Source organism: Dermacentor albipictus, chromosome 3 (assembly GCF_038994185.2).
Source record: "Dermacentor albipictus isolate Rhodes 1998 colony chromosome 3, USDA_Dalb.pri_finalv2, whole genome shotgun sequence".
Lineage (NCBI taxonomy): Eukaryota > Metazoa > Arthropoda > Arachnida > Ixodida > Ixodidae > Dermacentor > Dermacentor albipictus.
Genome location: NC_091823.1, coordinates 80,065,832 through 80,092,219, shown reverse-complemented (window position 1 = coordinate 80,092,219; position 26,388 = coordinate 80,065,832). Strand labels below are relative to the sequence as shown.

The window sequence follows — 26,388 nt, the reverse complement described above, 5'->3', positions numbered from 1 at the left end:
CCAGTAACGCACCAACAGCCACTCAGACTGCTAGCTTTATTCCAGAAAGTAACGGAAACGACCGTTGAAAACGAGTTCTGTCAGATTATTACATGCCCAAATGCAGCAGTAAACACACCTGAATACATTAACGCTGTCCAAGAGGTCAAAGCTTCGATCAATTTTTCCATTAATAGCCATTATCATGACCTAGATCAGCCGTTTTCATTAGACGAGCTAAAGAACGCACTTGTATTGTGCCGCCGAAGGACAACGGCTGGACCTGATGGGCTCACACATGCTGCCCTGAAAAACCTGGGTCCTGTGGTCACAAAATCTTTGTTAAATTTACAAAACGATGCGGGGATATCGGGATGTCTTACTCCTTCCTGGAAAAATACATGAGTGGTTTCGATACTAAAACCAGGTAAAAGTCCTTTATCACTAAATTCTTTCCACCCTCTCGGTCTTACAAGTTGCCTATGTAAACTTATGGTAAATATAATATCCACTGGGCTTCAGTGGTGGACAGAGTGCGCCAACACACTGCCCGTACATATGGCGGGCTTCCTCAGGAGCCGATGTACGATGGATTCTATTTTAGATTTTGTTACATACGGAGTTGATGAGATGAGCTGTGGAGGAATCACTATTGCAGTGTTTCTAGACATAAAATGTGCATTTGGCACAACCGGCCCTCCTCACGTACTACATGGTTTAATTCAGTTGGGCATAGGTGGCCAAACATTGAGATGCATCGCGGATTTCTTAACAGAGAGGAAAATCTTTATTGAAACGGATGATGGGAAAAGCACAGGACATAAATTGAATCAAGGTGTTCCGCAAAGTAGTGTGCTTACTCCATTTCTATTTAACTGGGTTATGGCTCAATTACCCCATATCCTGCCTGCTACCTTGAATTATTCACTATATGCAGACGACTTGCGCATATGGGCATCTGACTCGAGTACTCAGGCCGTTCAGTAAGAGCTACAAGCTGGCCTAACCCTAATTAATTAATATTTTTTAAAGAAGAGGCATGATTATATCACATGAGAAAACTGCTGTACTTCCTGTTACGAGGAAATGCCTCAAAAGATTCCAGCACGTGCTAGACTCTCAGTGTCTGCAACTTGTGCGACAACACAAGTTCTTAGGTATTATCATAGACAGGAGCTATCATGGGATTCCCAAATAAAATCACTAGAAAAGCAAGTCAACTCCCTAATAAACATTCTTCGTCGGTTTGCTGGAGTGAGATGGGGTAGTTCAGTCTTTTCCTTATTACGCATTCACTCGACGATCATTTAGACAAAGAATAGCATACTGTGCTCCTGTGCTACCTGGAATAGCCTGTAATCTAGAGGAAACAATTCAACAATTGCTGGCCAGAAGCCTTCGCACATGTCTTGGTGAACCGCGTGCATGCCAACCGCTGCCAGTGCCAACTTTATACGGGCACGCAAAAAAAATTTTTACATGCAAATAATTACATGTTCCCCGGCAGGCGCGAGTGGCCAGTGCCTGAGCGATCGGCGGCAGCCAACTTCCGTTCCTTTTAGAACGGGGCAGTCTGCGGCTATCCAGAAAAAAAAAATACCGTTTGTTCGGCATATTAATGCTTCTTTAACGCGCACACGTCACTTTGACGCAGTTAGTTTTTGCGGTTTTGTCACGTTCAGTGACAGACACGTGATGTGGCTAAAGCCTGACATTTTTTGACCAGCAGAAGAGAATTAAGGGGAAAGAGGCGTTGAATCAGAAATAATTATTTTTTTTTGTTCCGTGGAATCATACATAATCGGTGTGTACACGTCATATCAGATTGGGAGCTATCGCGGTTTTCATTGCGTCGCGTGACAGAGGGGCGAAGTGGGGGTGGCCCGAAAAATTTTTTGACCAATCGTGGAGAGCTGATTGTAGAATTGGAATAGAAAAGTTTAGAATAGCTTTACGTTGTAGCGACCCTGATTGATGTGCTTAAGTGAAATCAGCTTAAGAAAAGGAAACAGCACATTGACAACAGCGGTATATTGTCCAAGGAAACTTGATTCATAAATGCTGCGCAGAACTCTCAAATATGCAATATAGATCCTGGAATAGAATTCAATATTCTGTTTAAGATTAGTCGATCTGTTGAAACAACAGTTCATATATATGCTTCTGCTCGGCGCTGCTTATGCTAAAAACTTCCCGCATAGGATAAGAACAACTGACAGTGCTAAATGATCATGTGAAGAGGCTGAAGAAGACATAGAACACCTTCTTTTACACTGTAAAAATCACGATGCTCCCCGCAAGAACCTTTCAGAAAAAGCACATAGCTTGGATAGACGGCCACTATTTTTTGGAAAATATTGAGATCCATTGCCAACAGAAAAAGCATCGACCACCACGCGCGCCTTAGTAGAATTTTTGGAAGAATAAGAATACCACAGAAATACTAAATCATACAACGGTTATTGCTCGCATTGTTATTATTGACAGGCAATCTTAATTACTTGTTCATCTAGCATTTGTATTTGTTGTATTTTGTTAACGGCATTCAACTGCCCGCCAACTTCTGTGTGAACATCTCAGTTTTGTGAGCATTTATGGTGTGTGAACTCACGTGTTGCGTGCGGACACTTGGGTTTTGTGAGTATTTATACTATGTGAACTCTTCTGTGGCGCGAAAATTCATTTATATTGCAGTACTGAGACTTAGTACGTGAATGTTCGTTCCTGTGTTTATCAGTCCAGTTTGGTGATTCTTGACAAGTTTTCGACGGTAACTATCATGTCAGAGAAGAGGAGTAGCCGGTGCCACACATAGGCACCTACCTCTCCTTAAATACATTTATTTAAAAAAAACTGTAGCCAGCAGGGAGCTAGGATAACAGTTATATGATGACGACGGCTGAACGACGACACGAACAATCAGTTTGACCTACGCATTCCGCAAGATATACTTGGCAAGACAGCCGCCAGTAGCAGAGAAAAGTCGATGAATAGGAAAACGAAAGGTTCGCTTTAAAATCCGCGGTTCCCGCGCACAAGGGGCAATCGTGGTTTCTTTGATGGTTACTGCAATGTCCTTACTTCATTTCTCCTTCTTCGCTTCTATTGTTACTGAGCGCTCCTCGTTAAACGCACGCTCATAGTTCTGTTCAATTAACTTCATAGCCGGTTGCTTCTGTTGCCGACTTCTCCATTGTTCTGTAACTCAGCGCTACTGCGTGAATGCTCACTTCGGTCCCATTGTGCCCCCCTTACTCCTTTCTGTACACTCCCCTTTTGTTGCCGATTTGTTTCACTTCTTGCCCCCTGTTGTACTTGTTCATATGGGTACGAACAAGGGTAACATATCGATCCTCATGGATTGGCTAAGAATGTTCACATACCCAGTGTAGCATGCGCACTTACACATCCCCACTAACCCAAGTTACCCAGTAGCCCGGGGGCACCTTGCGCCGAATGATAACTTGGTGAAAGTGACCATCAGGTGAAAAGCATCACTACAATTTTAGCGCTGGTTGCTTTTTACTTGTGATGTAAATACGACGCGAAACAATATGAAGTAAGAGGCGATCTTTCTTGTCGCTTTGCGGCTTCATATTGCTTCGCCTCCTATTTCACCAAATGAAGTAAAGCACCGAACGCGTGAAAATAAGAAAAAATTAGGGCACCAGTCTTTGTCGGGGTTCAGAACTTAAAAGGTCATTTTTATTTGGGTGGGTCGTTGACATGGTGCAGTATTTCGTCCGGGAGTGGAGAAATTCGAAAGACAGGCAGCGGAAGATAGCGAAAATTGGGACGTCCGCTGCGGCGACGCAGAGTACCTCGAGGCGCCAGAAACTCCGTCGCTTCAGCTCCTCATAAATGCAGAAGTCGGTCTCCGGCGAGCACCGTATTGTTCGTTAGCTGTACAATGGCGTCGTTTTCCTCCGCCACCAGGGGAACGTTAATTATTCCACTTGACGCGAGCACCGCGTGTGTAGGACATCAAACAAACAAATAAGGAAAAAGTCAACGCGTCGATTCTCCCCATCACATTTCAGCAGCGTAATGAGGGTTGGCGGAACGACAATGGGCTATTATTTTGCCTTCGACTTCGCTGCTACGAAGAGCACGAAATTGACAGTTATTTCCTTCTTATCGCACTGTAAGTTTGGTTCAGTTTGGGAACAGCTCCTCTTTTGTAAGAGCGGCGTTCTTTATTGTTATTATCTTTTTTGTTAAGTATCATACACCTTTCGGTCTTTCAGGGTTTTTTTTTATACTCCTGCGACAGTACGTTCCACCGCTGTTTACGTCATTCTCAGCCTGCTCGGCGGTCGTTAAACGTAATGGTCGGGTTATTACAAGGAAAGTTCAGTTATAGGCGCGGCTTAACTGAAGAAAGCGCTGCGCGGCTAACAGAGCCCATTATTTCACAACAGTGCCTTTCGTACCAGCAATGTAGTATGAAAAGCACTGTTATGATGTACACACACACACACACACACACACACACACACACACACACACACACACACACACACACACACACACACACACACACACACACACACACACACACACACGCACACGCACACACACACACACACACACACGCACGCACGCACGCACACATATATATATATATATATATGGTTCATTTTGTATACAGTTCCTTCTCTTATGCAAGTGTTTACACTTGACTACAACAGCGTGGGGCGCCTTATCTTGTTCGCACAACATTTCCGGCTTATTTTCGTTGTTTTGGCAGGGTGTCTCCGCTACACACCGCTTTTCGTTATGCTTTAGTCTTCATAATAGTCTTAGTTGTCAGCTCTTTTTTTTTTCCTTTTTGTCTGCTTTCCCATTTGCTGTTTCTTGGGACGTCTCATCATTTCCTCCCTTGAGGCCACAACCAAGATAAGTTAAAGCTCTATACGATCACTCGCATTGTTAACCGATGAGAAGCGTTAACCTCTGCGTCTGTAACCATCCGAGCGGAAGTGAAGAATGAGTATGGTATCATCAGCAGGGAGTAATCTAAAATTGGTGTTGCAGGCTGCTTTCCGTCAGCGCAAAATAATTGGATAGGTGCCTCTGTTGTACTGTGAGCTCTTGCTTTACTCTCTCTAAGCACTTCCTCTTCTCTTTCTTGTTGCTGCCGTCGTTATTGTTAGCGTCAACATGTGAAACAACCAGTAGTGGAAAGAAAAGAAGCCATAAAATCCATAAATGAGTGAAAACGTATGATATTACTTTGATCTCTCTCTCTCTCTCTCTCTCTTATAGAACGCTGCGTTTCAGTGTAATGGCATCTTTCAGCGCAAGAAAAGTTTCGTTATCAGACCTTATAAGTGTGTGTTCCGTTTTCAACGCAACTAGCATCGGTTAAGGGTATGGCAGTTCCAAGCCACAGTTGGAATCGCATTGAGAGGGGGATCTTACAGCATGTTTATTGCGCATATTTTGTGTCCCCCTTAACGGATCTGTTGTGATTCTGAACAAATAAGCTGTGGGTACGTCTCATACTAGCTCGAAATAAATTTACGATGGAACGGAGGGAGAGAAGCAGGAAAACGCAGGGATGTCAGCAAAACGCACGTCCGGTTTTCTAACCTCAACAAGGGGAAGGGGATGCAGTGGCGAAAAAAAGGAGAGGAAGAAGGAGGGGGAGAGAGAGCACGTTAATGGTGCGCACGGTGAAGGTGCGTACCAAGTACAGTAAACGGTCGCGTACACCTGCCTACATCTGACGTATACTGTAGCAGCACCGGCATTGTGTACTGCTAAATATATATATATATATATATATATATATATATATATATATATATATATTGCTACGGCATGAGCCGGGCGAGGAGAAGAGGAAGAAGTAAGCTGGTGCAGCCTCAGGACGCCATCATGACTTTACCATCCATTTCGTCCCTTGAATAAAGCCGGTTTAACATTAACCGTGACAGTAATATATATATATATATATATATATATATATATATATATATATATATATTATATATATATATATATATATATATATATATATATATATATATTCACTAAGGGCTTTTTTCCTGAAATATAACTCTATTTTATAGTCCTGTCTGCGCAGTGAGGCTTGTCTTGCAAATGCAGTAAGCTGTTACTTCGCCTTTCGTGCAAGGGGCAAGCAACTCCGACGTGGAATGACAACCGGGCATAATAAGCTGGACCTAATTGAAATGAAACTAATATTTTTTTGATGGGGTACGAGGCGTTGTGCTTACATATTCTGCTTACGGATCCATTGTTCGGAGAGTTGTGATCAATGGTCCAGTTAGCCCAATATGTTTTTGCGGGCAAAATAATCCAGAAATAAGAGAGGCTGCCATTCAGTCACTGAATCATCGCGGCAGTGTTTGTTATCTGCGCTAAGAGCCTCAACTCCGATGAGAATCACTGTTTGATAACCTGAAAGAAAATGTCGTTACTGCACAAGCATGCTACCACTTTTTTTTTCTCACGCGCTGAATCTTTGCTCACGGGACAGACGAGCTCATATGTACTCACGGCTGCTCACGAAAGCATGCTTCCGTTACAATAGAAACACAAGAAACGCAGAGCCGTGGCGCTCATCACTGCAGAGCTCACACAGCTGATGCGATAGTCTGCCCTAAACTCAAATATTGTGTGTCAATTTTGTCTGCATTAAACATTCTACTGGATGCAGTCCCAATAATATTTTTGTTCCTTTCTTCTTTATCTCAGATTAGCACCCGTACACTTGGCATTTTAAACAATAAAGCTTTGCTGTTTCCACAGAATCCCTTTCTTGCGTATTCAACAGCTATGTCACTGCGCACCTGCCCCGCGTTTGACCACGGCCATGGCGTCCGCATTTCAACGGGGGCGAATGCGAAAACGCTTGTGGACCGTGCATTTGGTTCCCGTTAAAAAAAAATGAAAAAGAACGAACAGCTGGCCAGAATTAACCCAGGGTTCCCCACTACGGCGTACCTCATAATCAATTCGTGGCTTTGTCACCTAATACCTCCTAATTAATTAGTTCTTTCTTTAATTGCCTATTCCGCATTCCACATGTGTATGAATAGAACGTATCTTCACTGAATCTCAGGCTTAAGTGGAAGTATATCATTCACTTTATCCCATTTCCTAATTAGTGAGCCAGTGCTTGCTTACAAGTTCTATACAATATCAAAGCAAACAATAAAAAATATGGCTGTGGCTTAGCTAAGGTTAAGCCCAGGATGCGAAGCATACTAGCCTTTATTTTAGTTGTTGTACCACTGTTTAGCCTGATGAACTGCTGTTGCTTGGCTATATTTGGTTCGGCTAGACGAAGAAACAACTCATGCGTTACTCTGCTTCGCCTTCAAGAGTGGAATGCGACAGCCTTCCCGTCGACCCGCCAAGGGGTGTAAGACAATGGGCTACGGCGCAGCGACTACGCGCCCCGCATTGGACGCGGTGAGCGTCGAGCAACGCAGCGTTCGGCGCGGCAACGAAATGTGCGCCTGAGCAAGCGACGCACGCCTGAGCCTTAGAAACAGCTCGTTTCTAAGGCAACACCGCATTCACTATAGAGCCGCTTTTGTACCGCTTTGAAGCATCGTACTCGTGGCTCAGTGGTAGCGTCTCCGTCTCACACTCCGGAGACCCTGGTTCGATTCCCACCCAGCCCCTCTTGCAAGATTTGAGCCCGGCTTGCAGCTGTTGTGACGTCAGTGCCCTAGGGGGAGGAGCGGGAGTTAGGCCGCAGTACCATCTGTGCGACCGCAGACGAGCGCACGAGCTGAGACCCGGCTATGTAGCTACGCGGCCGCAAGCGAGCGCACGAGTTGAGCCTCCGCTTTTGCAGCTGTTATGACGTCATATGGTAGCTACGCGGCCACGCGCGGCGCAGAGAGGAAGAGCGTGGTTGTGCGGCTAGTATGCTTCGCACAAAAATACGCTCAATAAACAAACAGATAATGTTGGTTGATTCCATCGGGAAAGCAGTCGCTCTGAAGATGTCAGGACCCCTTTTCGCTCTACAACAGCCGCACGGTGCGTCTCCTACTTCGTCAGTGTCCTCTGTAGCACTCGAATGTGTTAGAAACGCGTTTTACTAAAAAGGCCGAACATGTTCATGTTCGTCGGCAGTTGTACATACACTCTTAAAAATACTTTGCATCCTTTGGAACTTGTTCCACAAAGATAATCGTCATCCGCCTTGCTTGCGTTTCCTTTCTTGAAAACTCAGCGCTCGCTACTTTCCTGTCGAGAATGCTGTGTCACACTGATAACGCGCAAACCGTTCATGACGTGGAGGTACTGGATCCCAGCGTTGAAGAAAGGAAATGTGGGCAAGACAGACGACCATTATCGCTGTGGGACAAGATACGACCCAAAGGGTGCAAGCCTTTGAAATGGTGTATTATAATACCAACTACTGACCCACGTGACCATCGCTGAACAGGCCGCGGTGGCGCAAAAGTGCAAGCCTGAATGGTGCCTACCCGCTGCTTCAGTGAACACAGGTGGTAAAAAAAAAACGAAGAAAGAAAAAGGAAAACGGGAGTCGTATTGTGAATAACGGCTGTAAGCGGCTTGAAAGAACACGGGGAGAGAGCATGAAAACACGGCGGTGACGAATGTACAGGACATACAAGTGAAATGAAGGGGACTGAGAGAGAAAAAAAAAGGAAGGAGAGAAAACGGGAGGTCCATTGCTGAAATTTCGCTCGCGCAGACGAAGCACAGAAAAGAGAGAAAGACGAGTGCTTAGGAGAATTGTGGTGACAAAACCGCGGGGCGACAAATTGGTTTAGGCCTCCGTATTACCCTCACTGGCTATACCTATAGCGTCCGATGCTTGCTGGAGAGATGTAGTGGGTGAGAGAGAGAGAGAGGCAGGGGCGAAGAGAGAAATGAGGCCTACACTTGAAAGCGAGCCGTGCGGCATTTCGCCGTCGCTGCAAGCCGCGCGATTGGAACGACCATCACGTTCGGCTGGCGGACAATTCTGTTTCAAAATGCCGCGCCAAACGGCGCACCGTGGTTGCCCGGTAGCGGCTGTCGTTTATGGCCCAACCTATTTTATTTATGCTTTGATGCTCCGCGCTATCTTTTCTTTCTTCTTTCTCGCACTGCTCCTCGTATCCGTCGAACCCTTCCCGCTTTTATCTTTTCGTCTAAACGTCGCCGCCACCGCTTGAGAACCTTCTTTCAGTCGCGTATGTGGCAACGCCTGTGGTTTCGCGAAGGTGCAACGAAAATAAAAAAAAAACGGAAATGGCCGCCATTACTATGCCTGGCTTGTTAAACACGTGTTTTTTTGCTTGTCTTGCGGCAAAAAAAAAACGACGCTTTTTTGCCGTTTTTTGTCATTTCCGTCTCGTTTTCTCTTTCTCCGGCAGTCAGCGCTAGGGGCTGGGAAAGTACAGGAAATAAAGTAACGGCTTGCCGTTTTCAAACTTTGACAGCGCTCGACTTTTAACTTTGTTCTGGCAGAGCATGAAAATGTGATGTTACTTTATTCGCAGCGAAAGTTAAGTTCGCGAAAGCACGAAAGCGAGCACTGTAAGCGAGCCGGGAGAAAGAAATTTCAAAACCGGGAGAAAGGGACACCGCAAAGTGTGTCACTGCAGCCAGTAACAGTTGCAATGCTCGATAGGGCGTCGCAACGAACGAGCCAGACCCCGCCTCGTAGTAGCTTGTGGTGGCGGTTTTCATTTTTATTCTTCGCGCGGTGGTGCACAAAGAAGCAGCATGTTGAAACATAATGGCTGCGTGGTGGCATGGTGTGCTACAGGGAGAGCAAAATTTTGTTTGATTTCGCAACGACACCTATACACGCACTCTTTCGCTGAAAAGCGTATGCTGCGTTACTGAGAGGTAAAAAAAAAGTAACAGACATTACCGCGTTTATTGATCCTTCTGAAAGCAGTTTTTTTTTCTTCCTGGTTGACGCGGGAATCACGGGAGATATACAAGCCAAAGTAAACAAAATTGCCTATAATGAATTTTTTAATGGATGTTCTCAAGTACGAGCAACTCATTCGGGAAAAGCAGTGAAGCTGTACAAGAGAGTTCGTGTGCCACTTGGAAATCCTAGGGGCATGTTTTTTTTTTGTTTTGTTTTACTGCTCGAAACTTGCACTCAAGACTTTACAAAAGTTTCGCTATATCCGAGCTCAGTAATATATTCTGCATTATATATATCTTTATCCGACACACGTTCCTGTGCGCTCAGCTATACTGACTGGTACCTATACTAGGTACCTACTGACTGACTGGCTATACTGAGGTACCTAGCGCTGCTTTGCTAGGTACCTCCGGTTGGCATTCCATACCGCGACCGCCACACGCAGCTACCACACAAAAGCCGCTCTTGTTTGCTTCAGTAGGAACATTTTTGTACTCCCTGAAGAAATACTACAGCCTTCAGTTGCTATGGGCACCATCCTAAAGCCCTCCCCCCCTCCCCCGGCCAGTCAAGCCTTTGTCAATGTTCGTATCCATAAGGGCTATAGATAATGCTTATGCTGTATGGGAAAGCGTGAAAAGATGACATTGATGACGACATAGGATGACATTTCGCGAACTACCTTGTAGTACTAAGTCAGAAATTGAGTTGGACTTCGCACGTCCATCCATGTAGTACGCTCAGAACATTGACGGAACATCCAACGAGAACGAAAAGGAAAACTTCTTGTCTGGTATATACTATACATTTACACGTTTGCATCCATAACTATCCAGTGAATCTGACATCGATACAAAAAGGGACAATACAGTTTGATACACTGCAGATATCTTTGGTACCAGACAACTTTTCTCTAAATTCTTTGCGCTCTGACGTCCTATTAGCATCTGACGTATTGCCCAAGTTCAAGATCATGCGTACCCTGCACCATTCCTACCACGATAAGAAAGATAAAAAAGATCCCTGTGTGTTTACATTTTTCATTTTTTTTTGTTCTTTTAAATTCTTCTTTATCATTCACTTGCAAATACTGCACTTTCTAGATATTTCACGCATCAAAAGAGAGAAAGTCAGAAAAGAAAAAAAAGAAACCTTGGCCCTGTGATGTTTAGTCATCATATCGTGGTTTTCAATTGTGCTTACTATAGCAGGATGCCACGCAAAGTTTTGTGCTTTTACGGGGCTGTAACTTTTGGTGCGAGAGAAATCAGGCACTTCTATCTCGGTACATACTTGTTTCAAACGGAAAGTGATGGTTCTGTCTAAATTTTAGGACTATGTGAAAATAAATTTTGAGAACAAGTTGAGTACGAATTCTATAGCGCCATAACCAAATCGAATGGAATATAGAATACATTTCAAATCGTTTTCGAATCATGAAAAGCCATTTGGACAATTAACATAAAGCGATCTTTACCTCGTATTATATTGACTAACGTTAGCAAGTTTTCGTCATTATGCTGCGTGTTATCAGTCGTTGTTTATTAAAAGCACGAATGGTGCATTAGCTGTATATTAGCTAAACTATTTATTCCTATATCGAATACTCAGCTGCGAATGGGAATGGAAGTGGTTTAGCCAGAAATATATGGCTCCTGGAGTGACGTTGCGTGCTCCATTGCGCGCAATGTCTCGCATTTTATGCCCACTGTGCCCACCATGAAATAAGTTATTGCATTATTGCTCCAATTTTATGCTTGACTGTGCACAGTTCATCAGTTAAAATATTCAAAAGCTATTTTTCGGAACTATTCTTACGAGTAGTCACTGGCCGATTCGAAGACCTAGTCAAATAGAGCGATACGCGATCCCTTTTTTAAATGTTCCAAATATCACCCTTCTCATATCATGCTGGGCCAATATTGGCACTGTGTTGACGACGAAAGGGCCCTTTGTACCATCTTATAGGGTCATAGCAGCGAATATCGAGCATTAATTGTGCCATTGCCATCGATTTTAGTCGGAAAGACAAACATTATCTATCTCATTGCGACGACTGGACGATCGGCTGTTGTCTGTGCAGGTACTACTTGAAGATAGTCCCCATCGCTCGTCGGCCCACAAAGCTATGAAGGAACTTTTGTCTTTCTTGAGGGTGACTGGCTTACGTGAAGGTCTTTGACTCCCCCCCCCCCCCCCCTCCGCGAGCGTGCGCGAGCTCACCGCGGCTTTTCTTCTGCTCCCCTCCCTCTCTCTATCTTTCTGTTCCCTCTTTCCCGTCCCCCAGAATAGGGTAGCCAACCAGACGCATTTCTGGTTAACATCCCTGCCTTCTCTATTTATTTTCTCCTCCTCCTTAAAGAACGCGTAGGTGTTGTTTGTGAGGAAGCTTTCCTGGCTTCGCCGTAGGGTGTTCTCGTTTGTTTCGTTTTGCACTGGGCCGTTGCCATAGCCTCAGACATGCTGCGCAGATAAAATAGAAATGTTCAGAAGGCGGTTGGCGTTTCATTCAGAAGCCATGGTACGCTACAGAGTGAAATAGCGACGTCAGACTAGACGTAAACCGTACTTGCTTAGCGAAAGTAAAAATGACGGTACACCTTCACGACACCGTCACTTAATTATGCAGGGTATACCTATAGCGTCCGTTGCTGAAATAAAAGCACAAAAATAATTGAAACGATAAATGTCGGGATGCATAGTAAAAATCTCTCATAGCTATACGTTGCTACAGTGTATAGTCGATAGCATATAATATGAACCTGACAAAAATGTTGCAGATCCAACGAGTTGGAATTTATATACAGCAAAGCTTTGAGCTAAAGAGTCGAAACACGAGCACATGGACGCACACGCAAATTATACCGGGTCTGTTATTAAGCGGAGTTCCTGGCTACTAGCAATTACGACGGATGCCTTGAACGCATCACGGTTTCACAGCCAGTCTGCGCATGCGTACCTAGCGCAACTCGAATCCAATCTACCCGCAACAAACATTTACTTCCCCATTACCGTGCAGCTGCGCATGCGTGAAGGCGAACTTTCTGGTTCTTTTTTTCTTTCTCCCACACGGCCGACGCCGCTGCTGCCGCGGATGTGCGAAGACCAGAGCCATCTAGCGGTGATGCAAGGAACACAGCGGCGGTGACGCGTGCCTTCTCCGCTGTGATTGGTTGGCCTATTCGGCGACAGAACAGCCACGCAGCTTCACTGGTCACGTAAACCCGGCGATGTTTGCAGAGAAAAACTTCGATTTTCCTCGCATTAGTAAGCAAGAAAGCAATTCTCCGTTTTTTGTTAAAAATTAGTTTAGGTAGCCACTGTATGGGTATGAGAGCTGTGTTAGGTGTATACTACTGTTCGTATAAACTCCTGTCTATTGAGCACGTTTCGTCTTTGATCTGCGGAGCATGGAGAAAACATTTAGGAAATAATATTTCTCATTTACGCAATAGTGGAGCATGTTAGCCGACCACGTGCTTTTGAGTGTAGGGCTCACTTGAGAGGGTTGGCGCTGAATTGATAAAAGGACTTCCAAAAGCTTTGAGCCAGAGTACATAGGCATATATTTAAGTGCATGCATATCGTCAGCAGCACGCTGTTCCCACGGGGGGACTTTCTTTAGCACTTAGCTTCCATTCTTATAGAAGTTATCAGTGAGGCGGAACACATCAAAGACCTTTTGAACTTCCTTGCTAAGTGAAAGTAGCCTACAGAGTGGAGATGAAAAAAATATGCACGCAAACAAAAACTCAAGTTTGCGATGTGATAGAGTTTTCTCGCAGACGCCATGTTTTGTAAACTTCTTTACACAGCTGACCGAATATGCTGGAGCTGCACGAATTCAGTATAACCGCGCTTTCCAGTGAAATGATTTCGTTCTCTGTTGTGTAATAAGAACCACAAGTTCGCAGGAATGCTCCCTAATTTATCTGTGTCCTTACTTAACTCAGTGCATTTCACCTTGAAGCTTAACGCACTCTGGTAAACTTTCCCTTAATCTTCTCACCACTGCTTCTCACATATTCTAAGCTGGCTTTCTTCCCTCCTGCCCTCACAGTAAACGTTGGAATCGTCCAGGAAACCATGGCATTTCCTATCAGAGCCGTCCTGGAGTCATAAGGCGCCAGACGAAGTTTCAATAAAAAAAAATCGCCACACAAGCACTTCGTACAGATGGTTAACCAGCGAAGTTCAAACCTGCGGCCCAGGTGTTTATCACTGGGTTAATCCTGACGATCCATTAAACGCGTCCGCTTGGTAGGGTGCCGGATAAGCAGTACGCAGTTGCTGCTTGCGCTCGGCTGCACGAGCCTGTTCTTGTGCCCGCGCTGCAGCATCGTCACGGCGTAGACGAGCTCGTTCTCGGTTCTACTCGCGGCGTTGCTGATCGAAAGCTCCCTGCAACTCAGGAGTACGTGTGACGCGTGGCCTACCCATTTCGAAACTGCTGCGCGCGCGCTCGGCTGTGACGGAGAGCGCCGACGTCAGTCCAACACCACTTAGATAGCACAAGGCATTTTCACTTCGATCCATGACGTCATGTTACTTGGCCCGACTGACATATAATGTAATGGGAATGCTCTCGAGTAGGTAACAGTGATTTTTAGGTCACCACTTTCATCACGCCAGCCCGGTCAATGGAAATTTCTGGCCAGGTAGCGTGACGTCATGGATCGGAGTGAACATGCCTTGTGCTCTCTAGCTGGTGCTGTCTCATCGTGCACCTCTCTTTCTCTATTCTTTTTTCTGCGCATGCGCATGGGGTTGCGCCGGAGGAGTTTTCCGCGTATAGCCATATAGAGCTTCACTGGAAAAAAACTATAGTGACATTTCACTTCGTGAACAGGGTTACGCAGAAGCGCACAGGTGCTGTTTCGGAGTTACTAATCTATGCTGTCTTGCCTGACACACTGCATTGTCGCCAGCCACCCAGCATGTTCTTCGGGAGTCTACTGGGCAGGCCTAGCCTGCGTATTTTGTCGCTTTTCTTTAGCACGTGTTCGGCGCTTGCCGGCGACTTCGGAGTCGGTCGACTCGCACTGTGCCTTGCACCTTTTGCGTAGCTGCTCCGTCGTTTTCACTCGGTGCTGGGCCTTTCGATCGCCAGACGAATGCGGTGCATCCATTGCGCAAATAGAACCATTTCCAACTTCCAGAGGAGGGGAACCCAGCGCGCCTCCGCCTACCCTCCTCCTCCGCGACGCTCCGCGACGCTCCGCCTCCTTCTTCCTCCCCCTCTGCCGCACGGTCCTCTGTACGTTCCCCGGAGCACGCCCCTCATCTCCACCTCTAGGCGCCCTCCCCCTACGGCGCTCACTTCCTTCTCCAGCTCGGCGGCCTCCTACTTAATCTCGCCGATTGCACAGACGGGGTATGTAAACTTACGAGCAGAATACTTATTATTTTTCACTCAGGGTTTACACCGATAAAGCGTTCGTTATAGTGTTACACTTTTATACTCTTCCTTTCGCGATGCAATTGCTTTAACTATTCCACAACGTGAAGGGATCAGGTCTCAGTGCTCTAAAGTGACGCCTTATAAGTATTTAATTAGCGTGTTGAGCCCGGTATGGCTATTTAAAATTCAGTTCGTCATCGTCTTCTGTCCGTTTCTTTGTGGCTAACTTCTAGACTTTGAACTTTTCAACATTGTAAAAGTGTTTCCAGGAGACAAGAATGTAAACTGTTCAAAACCGCACACATTGAAATCAACTGCCTGCTACTCCCTGTGCTAGACCGCAGTTTTGCTTTCTGTACTCGCTTGCGTGGCGGTCACCGAAGTGCTTTCAGGGGAAGCGTCTTCCCGAATGGTTAGTTCCGCACGCTTTTATAACCTACTCATCTTAGACTCGGTGCACTCACGAGCACATGGAAAAACACGAACTAGTAAAGCAGAAAAGGGCTCACAACACTTGAGCTGCCCACGCTTTTGATGGAAACTATACCGACAAGAAGTGCTCTTTCCTAGAGAACTTGCTCACTGCATAGACCTTAGTAGATCATAGGAAGAGGTGGGAATAGTTTGCAGTCTTCGGACACCAGAGGACATGGCCTATATGCACGTGTAACAGACTGGACGAATGGGTTTTCAACGGCAACCTGCAACATGCAAAAGTTAAGGCAAATGAAGTGTCGAGCTGGATGTGCGGGGGGAATGCTGGTCATGTGTCAAGTTCAAGTGCCGAAAGGTCGCAATGGATGAGCCGCACAGGCACAAATAACGGCGCACGTCAGGGGACTCCCGACGGAGGTTCCCTACTTTGATTTCACCGGCAGAGGAAGAATTCGGTATTATCGCTTGGGAAAGAAAGAAAGAAAGAAAGAAAGAAAGAAAGAAAGAAAAAAAGAAAGAAAGAAAGAAAGAAAGAAAGAAAGAAAGAAAGAAAGAAAGAAAGAAAGAAAGAAAGAAAGAAAGAAAGAAAGAAAGAAAGAAAGAAAGAAAGAAAGAAAGAAAGAAAGAAAGAAAGAAAGAAAGAAAGAATAAGGTACGACTAGTCAAGAGAAAAAATAGTGAAACCAAAATGTTGGGCGTGGTCGACCGAGATTCAGATGCAGAATCGAAGGTAAACACGGTACAAGCACGGACATACCATACGCGGGGGACAAATCACGGAGAATCGCTGAGGGAACGCGCGGACATGGGCTCCCTGCTAGCTCGCGCGGGCCGGATTGGATATTTGCGGTCTCGGACAGGCCACGCTGAAGAACCTTCTTCCTGGGCTCCAGTGCCAGCCAGCGTACGTACATTTCCGACGCCGGGATTGCAGGCTAGGCGGATGGGGCGCTCTATTAAAAGGAACAGCGGCATTCGGCGGAGCGATCCGCTTTCCCTTTAGCTGAGAGTGGCCGCCGCCGGTGCCCCATCTCTCGGTCGGGGATGTTCGGGGGAGGGGTAAGAACGGGCACCACTGACTTCGAGGATGCTTTCGCCACCACCGTGCGTAGTAGTGGGTCGGATTGAGACGGAGAAGATGGAGAACGGTTTCGGAATAGAGAAGAGAATGAGAGTGGAGTAAGGGAACGGGGTTACAGCGGGAGCGGTGGAGGAAATGAAGGGATTCGGAGAACTATAGCGCGTGAGGCGAGCCGAAAACCAGTAGAGATAAAGAAAGGCAAGAAAGAAGTCAAAGGCATGCTGCGCGAGAAGTCGCAGAAAGCGGAGAAAAGGGAAGAGGAAAGTAGAACGACGACACCTGACGAAAGGAATTGGGGAGCCTGGAAAGCGTAGATGTGTGGTTCGCTGAAAAAGGGAAGAAAAGGTTGCGAAGGGAGAAACCCCGCTAGGAGCAGAAACGCAGCACGCACCGGAAATTGCCATGCCATTCAAAGGGCTCGCAGAGAGGTCTGTGGCTTAGCGGCGGGTCCCACTCGAGGTGTCGGCTTTCGGCTTGGCCCACCTCCTTCGCTATATCGGGAAACTTCTTGCGGCGTGTAGAAGATGGAAAAGAGAGAGAGCGCGCGAAAAAGAAAAGGCAGAGGAAAAGGTGGGCGCTGAAATTGAAACGCGTGAGCGCTAACGGAGCCGAGTTTGCGTGCCAGCGCTGTCGCAACTTTCCTTCGTCTCCCATACTGACGTTGCTTTATTTTTCCCTCGCAGCCTTTAAACGTATTCGTTCTTCTCGTCGCGAGATTATGTATTTCCATCTACGGACGGAAATTGGACCGAACTTAATGCGCAGCCTTCGTGCTCTACGTTAGATAGTCGAGATAAATGAAAATTTATGCGTGATAAGAACTGGCGTCTGGACAATTGAAGCCGAATCATTGGTACAGATACTGCGAAGGAAAGGCTGAAGCCTGCATGTTTTCATGTCTCAATGGGTAAGATTAAGCAATCTGCAGCGAGAGGAATGACTAAAGAACGCTTTTTCTCTTTCATCTACCAGAGTTAATTTTTACATTTAAGCTTTATTATTTATTGTCTGTGTTAGCTATATCGTTTATTACAACAGGTAAAACGCTGCTGTACGTGCTGGTGAAAAATAATTATTGCACGACACGGGTTTTGCTCTAAATATAATGTCTGCTCAAAGATCTGAGAAATTCTTCCGAAAAAGGGGAAACACTTTGCCATGTTAAGCAAGCGATCGTCGTTCTCGGCGCGGCTATATCGCGAGTTCAGACTCACAAACCCGAGTGCCAGAGTATACCGCTTGCGAAATCGGTTTCGTGTTAGCATGGGTGAAATGCTACGTTTAGAACGTCTAATGGCGCAATAATTATGCGGTTGCCGACGAGCGCGTATTACAGAGCGACCCAAGTTCTTCGTTGGGCAACGTGGGACAGTTATGCACAGAAAAGAGTGAATTGCAGTGCAAGGTCTCGAAGTTGCTTACGAAATGCTGGTGCGACGTTCAGTGGGAAATTAGAGTGCCATGTGCCTCATTAGTACACCGCAGCTGCGCGCAAAACTTTGGCACGACAGAAGGCTGTATGCGGGCCTTACGTACTTTGCTTCACCACACTAATGCCTTAATCGATGTAACAATAAAATAAACTTATGCTTTTGCCCACGCCATACAGGGGCGATAGATTTCAGCATTCATTAATCTTGTTCCAGGACATTACAGTTTGTAGCTCTTAAAACGTTTTATTTTTCTGTTCTTTTAGGATACTTTCTGCTTGCTTTTTGTTTTTTATCAGCCGCTTCAGTCGTCGCGTCAAAACTGTTCGCGCTCGACATTGCACTCGTATGTCGGAATGCATTTCGCCGCTAAGAGAATCGGAACAGGACGGATGCCGCTGTATCCCGAAATTAAAAACAAAAAGATGAAAAGCTGCCACCGCATTCTTCCATTGACCCTTTTCCATTCGCGACGCGCCTCTGCATGCCCCAGCGGCGTCGAGAGGGACGCGTTCAAGTGCTACGAATACATTTGTCAGCGACCCTAATTATCGGCGAAAACAATGCCCCTCGCGAGTCCGGATGCCGCCCCCCCTCCTTCGCTGCACAGAGAGCGCCCCAGCGTGGACGCGACCGAGGAGTGCCGAACGATGCGCGTATGCGTCGCGGAGAGTCGGCGGCACCCGTGAAGCCGCGCTCGATTCGTTCCCCTCGACCGATGCCGCAATGCCTTTTCTGTTGGCGGTCGTGCGCGCGTCTGTGTGAGTGTGCGTGCGCGCGGGTGTCTGGCGTGCTGGCTGCGCACGCCCGTTCGCTGGCTGATCCTTCCGGGCGCTGCTTCCTCTTCCTTTTGTCTCTCGTGTAGGACGCGACTTCTGCGGCCGGGAGAGCGATTCCTCAATTTGGGAGCGAGTTGTCATCGCGCAGCGAACGGGACTCCTTTCTCTCCCTGCTCCTTTTCTCCTTCTCCTCGCTTCTTCCCTGCATTATCTCCCCACTTTCTCCTTTCTCCCAGTACACACCCTTTCCCGTTTCTCTCTTTCCATCTCCTATTCAATTCTGACGCTTTCGCAGCCACTGGAAGCTTGCCAGTCACATCGAGAGATCCGAGCCGTACTTTGCCGGGCGGGATGTGCTCGTCGCGACGTACGCGCCGGCAGTCGGGCTCGGGCTCGGCGAGGGCGAGGCGGCGGCGATGAAATTGAAACTCGGGGCTGGCTCCGTTGGGCGTGGCGGCATCCGAAGGTCGTTAATCAGCCGAGCCGGACATGTTTCTTAATCAGCCCCATTAGTGTTGCGCGCCGGACGTGAGACGAGGAGGAATGTTCGGCCGTGGCGCTTCCAATTGCAGCAGCCGATGCCGCGCCAGCGAGAAATAAATAAAGGGGGGGGGGGGGGGGGGGGCAAACGAGGTTTGTGCGAGCGCTTTTGGCGCGGCTGCGCGATCTGCGGAGCAAACATGACGCAAATGCTGCCGTGGTGGGACATCTGAGGCAAGGGGCGAATGGCAGCGCCGGGCAGAGACAACAGGCACGCCTCGCGCACTTAAGTGCAACGCTGTTGCTCGGCGAAGACGCCTGTGCCCCACCGAATGCTTTGAAGGTCGCCATCGACGTTCGGATTCGCGGCGCGCAATAGAAACGCTGAGCGGAAGCCGATTTCTTTTCAACACAGAATGTTGATGATCGATAAAGTTTTGTACGTAACAGTTGTGATCAGCCTGTTTCGTAAATAGAGGCGTTCTTTCGAGATTTAAATGAAAAGGTAAGAAATATACGTGCAGCGCGTCCTCCACATGTCATCCCATACGCCTTTAGAACAACTCTGAGTGACAACTTGAGACATGTGCAGTTTTCATTTATTTGTTAAATTTGCGCGCATTACATGTTCTATCTGCAAGAAGGAAAGCAAAAAAAAAAACATTTGGCGCAGCTGATCCGCACAAACACGCGCACACGTACACACACACACATGCAGAAACATATACACACACACACATAAAGAAAAGAAAAAGACATCTGTATTGATATTGCGTTTTTCCGTTGATTGAGTTCCCCTATTCTTTTTCTTAATTTTTGAAATTAGCGATTTGACTAAATTTTATGTGCAGGAAGGGCCCTATGTGTTTCACAACTTGGGCTTAGGCCAGCCTTCTCTTGCTCCTGGCAGGCTATCGAGGCTAAAATTAACAAGTCGCTGAGGTACGCGATGAAATTAATGGGACTTTCGCAGGCTAAATTGTGTCACAGTACGCTTCGAATTAAGTACAGCTTATTAAAGCTTAGTATATCGCTGACATAAATTAAAGATATCAGTGCAGCAAATACCTCCGGTTATCAGCAGTCCACTGTCCGCTGGGTGCAGCCAGCTAGCGTTGCGATTAGATCATTTGAAAGAAACTGATCAACATTCTAAATCCAGCAATTTTTTTCTTCCACTGGGACCTTACGCGGCTAATGGCCAACACGGACACAATGGACAACCTCCGAAAATTTTGAATCGGCTGTACTGGAAACCCTTTTCTCAGTCTCACATTAGGACCAACATCCGTGGCTGGCGCAAAAAGCTATGCGTGCACTATAGTGCATTTTTCGAAGGCGTCCGGCCTGATTAACCATGTACAGCTCTCTTTTGGCGTCCTCCGGCGACCCTTCAGTGTTCAACTTTTCCTTCTTTTTCTCTTTCTATTCTTACTTTTTCTTACCCCAGTGCAAGGCAGCAAACCGAACTCTCGTCCGGTTGACCTTCCAGCTTTTCCTTTCCTTGCATTCTCTTTCTCTTTGGGTCTGCCTAACCATCCTTTTTTTTAAACTCCCTCTTGTATATGAGGCAGTGGTGTTGAATCACACGCTTCCGCATGCAACTGTTACTCTACTACAGCTGCCCGCCTTCTCATGAACTACCCTCTCAAAGGTAGAATACGAGAGTGAAAGCAGGGATGCTAACCAGACAATTGTTTGTTGGCTACCCAATGCTGGGGGAGTGAACGAAACTAGTAAAGAACTGAGAGTGAGAAGAAGGAAGAGAATGCTCATACTCCATGTGCGGTATGGCTTAAGTTATCGTAGGTATTGTGACTCCATGTTCATAATACTGCGCTGACTACTGACACGAAAAAGCTACAATCGCTGGCTGTACTTGTTAAGCAGGAATTAGGTTTTGCACTCGTCCGTATGGCATTCAGCCTGATGTTAAAGCTATAGATATATATACTGGGCTTTGCGAGAATGCCCAAAATAGCAAAATTTCTGACCACTGAGAGACAATAACATCTCAAAGTTCGGACGTCAGTGAGCTGCTGTGTCACCTGAAGAAAACCTGACAACTATTGAATAAAGCTATGAGACAGCTCGGCCGTATGAGAAACAAAAAAGAAAGAAAGAAACCATCGGGCAGCCGCCATGCTGCAGTAGATACGATGCCCGCTGACGACAATGTCAACTGGTCGCAGGCAGGATGTGCAAAACACGCGAAGCTTGCCAGCTTTCCTGGCACTGATCTTTACTGTGTTCAGCTCTGCTTGTAGCGCGTTTCCTTGCGCACTTGCTTCAGAAATCTCGCATTTTGCGCCTTTGTCCCGAATCTCGCAAAAAAAAAAAAGAAAAGAAGCAAGTGCCATGCAAAGTGAAATCCAGTGGAGCGAAGAAGAAGCGCGTTGAAGTGCGCGTGCACAGCATCAATGCCGTAGGCACCGCGCTTTGATCAGATCTGCGATGCGATTCACGAAATACGCACGTTATAAAAAAAGATAGAGAAAAAAAAAGGAAAACGAAAGAAAGAAATAAACCCAGGAGATTTCAGTGATTCCTTCGGCTCTGAACTCGTTTACTGCAACAGCAGCATTTCACCCCAATGAAGACCGGCACCTTATTTGCTGTTTGTTTTGACTATTTGATTTTTCGTCAAATACCTGCGTTCATCCACCGCGAACAACTGGACAAAAACCCGACGGTTATAGTGCGGTTTGTTAAGCGGGAACGACACAGTCGTCTAAAAACACAACTTAAAGTAAGATTTCAAAATTATTTTGATATATCAAATGTAATTGTATTTGTGTGACAGTACAGAAAGAATAGTGTGAAATAGATTAGTTCTTATCTCTTCTTCCTTTTCATATAGTCACCTTCCTTTCTGTACGACATAGTAACGAGCATTGTGGTATTCTTTTTTTTTAATTGCGATGAAGGCTTGCCTTTAAGGCATAATTCTTGGAGCGTATATGTGTATTATATGTGTGCTGTGAGGGCTGTGTTGTGTATGAATTGAAGCAGTGTTTTGTGAAACCAGCTATGAGTATTGTGGTATTCAAACTACGCGCATGGAGTGACTCTAGCACTTTCAGACTCACCCCGCGTAAGTAGGCTGTATAACATTTAGTTAAAATGAATAGCTCTCTAAAGCCTTTTATCCGGAATTGTTTGGCTAAAAGCTTACGCTTATTTCTTTTCTTCCTCTTTCTTTAGTGAAGGGATGACTGGGACCTTGAAATAGTCCCTAAAGTGAAAACTTCTACAACTGACGTCAAGAGCGAAATGACGTAGTGCCACCTACGACATTTGAGCGATATTATTTTGTCCGTATATTTGCAGTACTGCTGTTGCATGGGGCACTTGGCGTCCTCGAATACCGTGAGCTACTGCGCATATTACCTGTCGCCGCGAAGTCGCTGTTAGCATTGACGCGTTTTCCCCAAGAAAACTGTGTTGTAGGTCCATCTTCTAACGTGTGTATGTGCCGTGTTTGAGGCTTACCATCACCATTGTCATGCGTGGTTCTTTTGTGCTGCCGGCGCTTTTTTTTAGGAGAATGCCAACAAAGAAGTGTACATAAACGCACCGTCATCTTGTCAAGAGCAATTTCTATGCGAAGTCCACATAATGTAATCCTCGTCCGCTACAGCATTGCTCGTTCTGGCCTCTCAGATATACGCGCAGGTGCCACTGCTCTCGGAGGCTCTCAAGCACAAGGCAATTCACTCTTTCCGCATCATTGCTGTTGCGTAGTAGTCGCTTATTGGTTAGCGCGCTCGACTCCCGAATGCACGTTCTTTCACTGGCATGGGCAGATTCCGCTTTAGCGGCCGCAGACCAATGAAGAACGGCACTTTCTTTTATTTATTGCGTCCATTACACGTTGATTTATTGTAAGATATCCATGTGGAGGTCATACTTACGTAATACAGAAATGGGCCTTTAAGGTAATCGAGTAGCAGTCGAGTAGCATTGAAATCGTTGAGGAACACGTTAAAAACCTTTTATGAAATTTAATCTTAGTGGTGCCGTGCAAACATTGTCACACTATTCTAGAAATACATACAATAGTCTTTCTTTCATGCTGCTTCCAATATCACTGTCACAATGTTAGAAACATGTATTTCTTAGCCAAACTATTGTTTTTGTATTTCATTATTTGTTTCGCATTGTATTTCCAACATTCATTGCTTGATGTCGAATTTACGTTTGTAAAATGTTTACATTTTTTTACGCTATGTGCAAACCAGCTGTACCCACCCTGTTACGGCCAAGACGGCCAACAGTATTTGAAAATAAATAAAAATAATAAAAATAAATAAAAACTGAGCTGAACTGAATACTGAAGTTCATACCCATGACTGGGCGGAGCATACGTAGAGCTGGTCCAAGTGGCACGTAGTTTGATCGCCTCCCGGAGATGAAAGGTACCCCGAAGATAGATACATATATACATATATATTATTAGTCATATAATGAGAAGCCAACAAACACTGACACCAACTACAACATAGGGGAAATGTGGGTTTATTGACCAGGCAAGTGGTCAATAAACCCACATATGCTACCTGAAGGCATCAATGTTGCCGGATTCGAGACCCTCGTTATGTAATAAACGAGAAGAAAGGGGGTTAACCGAGGGACCCGATAATTATTAGTCATATAATGAGAAGCCAACAAACACTGACACCAAGTACAACATAGGGGAAATTGCATGTGCTTAATAAATGAAATAAAGTAATGATAACTTAATGGAAATTAAAGTGGATGAAAAAACATGTGGATGAAAAGGTGGGTTCGGTTCCCACCTGCGGCAAGTTGTTTTTTCATCCACTTTAATTTCCATTAATTTATCATTACTTTATTTCATTTATTAAGCACATGCAATTTCTCCTATGTTGTACTTGGTGTCAGTGTTTGTTGGCTTCTCATTATATGACTAATAATTATCGGGTCCCTCGGTTAACCCCCTTTCTTCTCGTTTATACATATATATAGAATAGTGCGTCGTCGATAAGGACTGCAGTCCGCAACAGAGTAACAGGAGGAGTAACAGACGTGACGGATGAACAAAGCAACCCGAGTTTCAAGGATATAAATTAAAGCAAGGAAAGTAAAGGAGAAAATATTCTTGTGTTATAGCCCCATACAGCTATTGGCTTTCGAAATCTGGTTAGAAGGGTATGCTAGAAAAACTTGAACACGCTCGAACGGTTTTGTGAATGCGATTCTCTAAATTGCTAACGGCTTGTCGTGCTTAGGCAAAGCCCCTATGCTTAAAGATACGTTGCAGAGATATGTTTTGATCAGCGCAAAGAGTATATGTGCGTTAAGAAGGTGAGCGAGCCGTATTTCACTAGGTACTACCATTGTATCAAACACAAAAACAGGGCATATCTGTCACATTCTGCCTTGCTTTATTAATTCCAGTTTTCTATAAGCACCGGCACTCGGGAAAGGGCTTTCTTTAATTTGTTGCCCCAGCCATGCCGTAGTCTAAGAAACTTCGGGACAGGCTACAGTTTCAATTTAGGCCCCCCTTATAGATGCGAACCAAAACAAATTCAGATAAAGGGAAAGCAAGTCGGGCAAGGGGGAGGGGGGGGGGGCAATTTCGTGAACTCGATAGAAAGCTCCTCCCCCCCCCCCCCCCGAAAAAGAAAGCAGGAAAAATAAAGCCGCTTCTCACCGCTACCCAGCCGCGAGCGTGTGTGTAATTAAAGCACTTATTAGAAACCTTGTTGTCCCTAGTCTTTTCTGCAAGAGGGGAGATAAAACCCGTCAACAATGAAAGCAATTAGGCACCGGCTTCCACGAGCCCGCCATGGGACTGCCGGCGTAGTAGGTCTGGACAAGCGTGTGCTCGATGAGGAATAATACCTTTCCAAAAATAAAGCGCGGAGTAACAATAAAGAAAGATTACTCGGCTTGGTACGTGCTGGTTTCAAAGGAAGCTCCGCTATCCTGAAAAGAACGCGGCTGCGCCCGTGCGCGCGATGTAATATGATAATGCCGAGAAAATTTTGGCGTAGGAGGGGGCGAGAGGTAGGGGGCACAACGTGATCTCAAGTTTATTAAAGTTCCCCGTGTGCCGAAAGAAAACATTCGAAAGAATGGGAGGGACGAAACTTGTTCGCGTTAAGAAGCTAAGGTGGAGATAACAACCCTATTTCTTTCTTTTATCTGGACTCTTCTGGTCGCTTCATGCACTAATTTATGCAAGCTGCGAACATTAGGCTGCGTTAAGTACGTTCTACCTTTAATTTTGACCTATGTTCGAGGCATTTCTTTCTGCCGCTTATAAGGCACAATTTCATTGCTGTTCGAGTGGTGAGAGTAGTGGTGTAGCAAGCGTGCAAAACATGGGGGTCTGTCACGAGCGTAGGAGAGAGAGAGAGAAAGGAAGAGTGGAGCGATAGGAGCAGGAAACTAAACAAATAGATGCTATGCAGAATATCGCTCAATCTCACTGCTCATTTGCCGCTATACGCTGTTTCGATAGAGCGTGTGCCGGCGCTCCGAGGTAAGCCCGCATAATCTAGCAGGTCCGAAAATTTTGGGCTCTGAAGAATTCAGTAATCGACTGTATTTGTACTCCTTTGAAATGAGTTTTGCCCTAAACTGAAACAAACTAATACTCATAAGTTTATTTTTCTTCTTACAACAATCGCAACCAAGCTCTGAATATGCAAGATCTTGCGGTAAATGTTTAAAGCGAAGCATTGCTCTCCAAGTTCAGCCAATTTGCGTGTTGTCGGACGAGGTATCTCGCTCTTTTGGTGGGTCAATCCCCATGTTAGTGCCGCCCATCTTTCCGTTTCTATGAACCGATGCTGGCCATAGGGCAGTCTAAAATTAAGTGCCACAGGCGCGACTGGCAACGTGCCACTGGGGCGACTTGGTACGGGCCTCTAGGTTTCAGTTTG

General features: G+C 45.9%; 1 protein-coding gene across 1 annotated transcript in view; it reads left to right on the top strand.

Annotated features, from left to right (window-relative positions):
• LOC135919173 (cell adhesion molecule Dscam1-like) overlaps positions 1-26,388 on the top strand; it is a 556,253-nt gene that overhangs the window by 246,319 nt on the left and 283,546 nt on the right. The window lies entirely within an intron of this gene.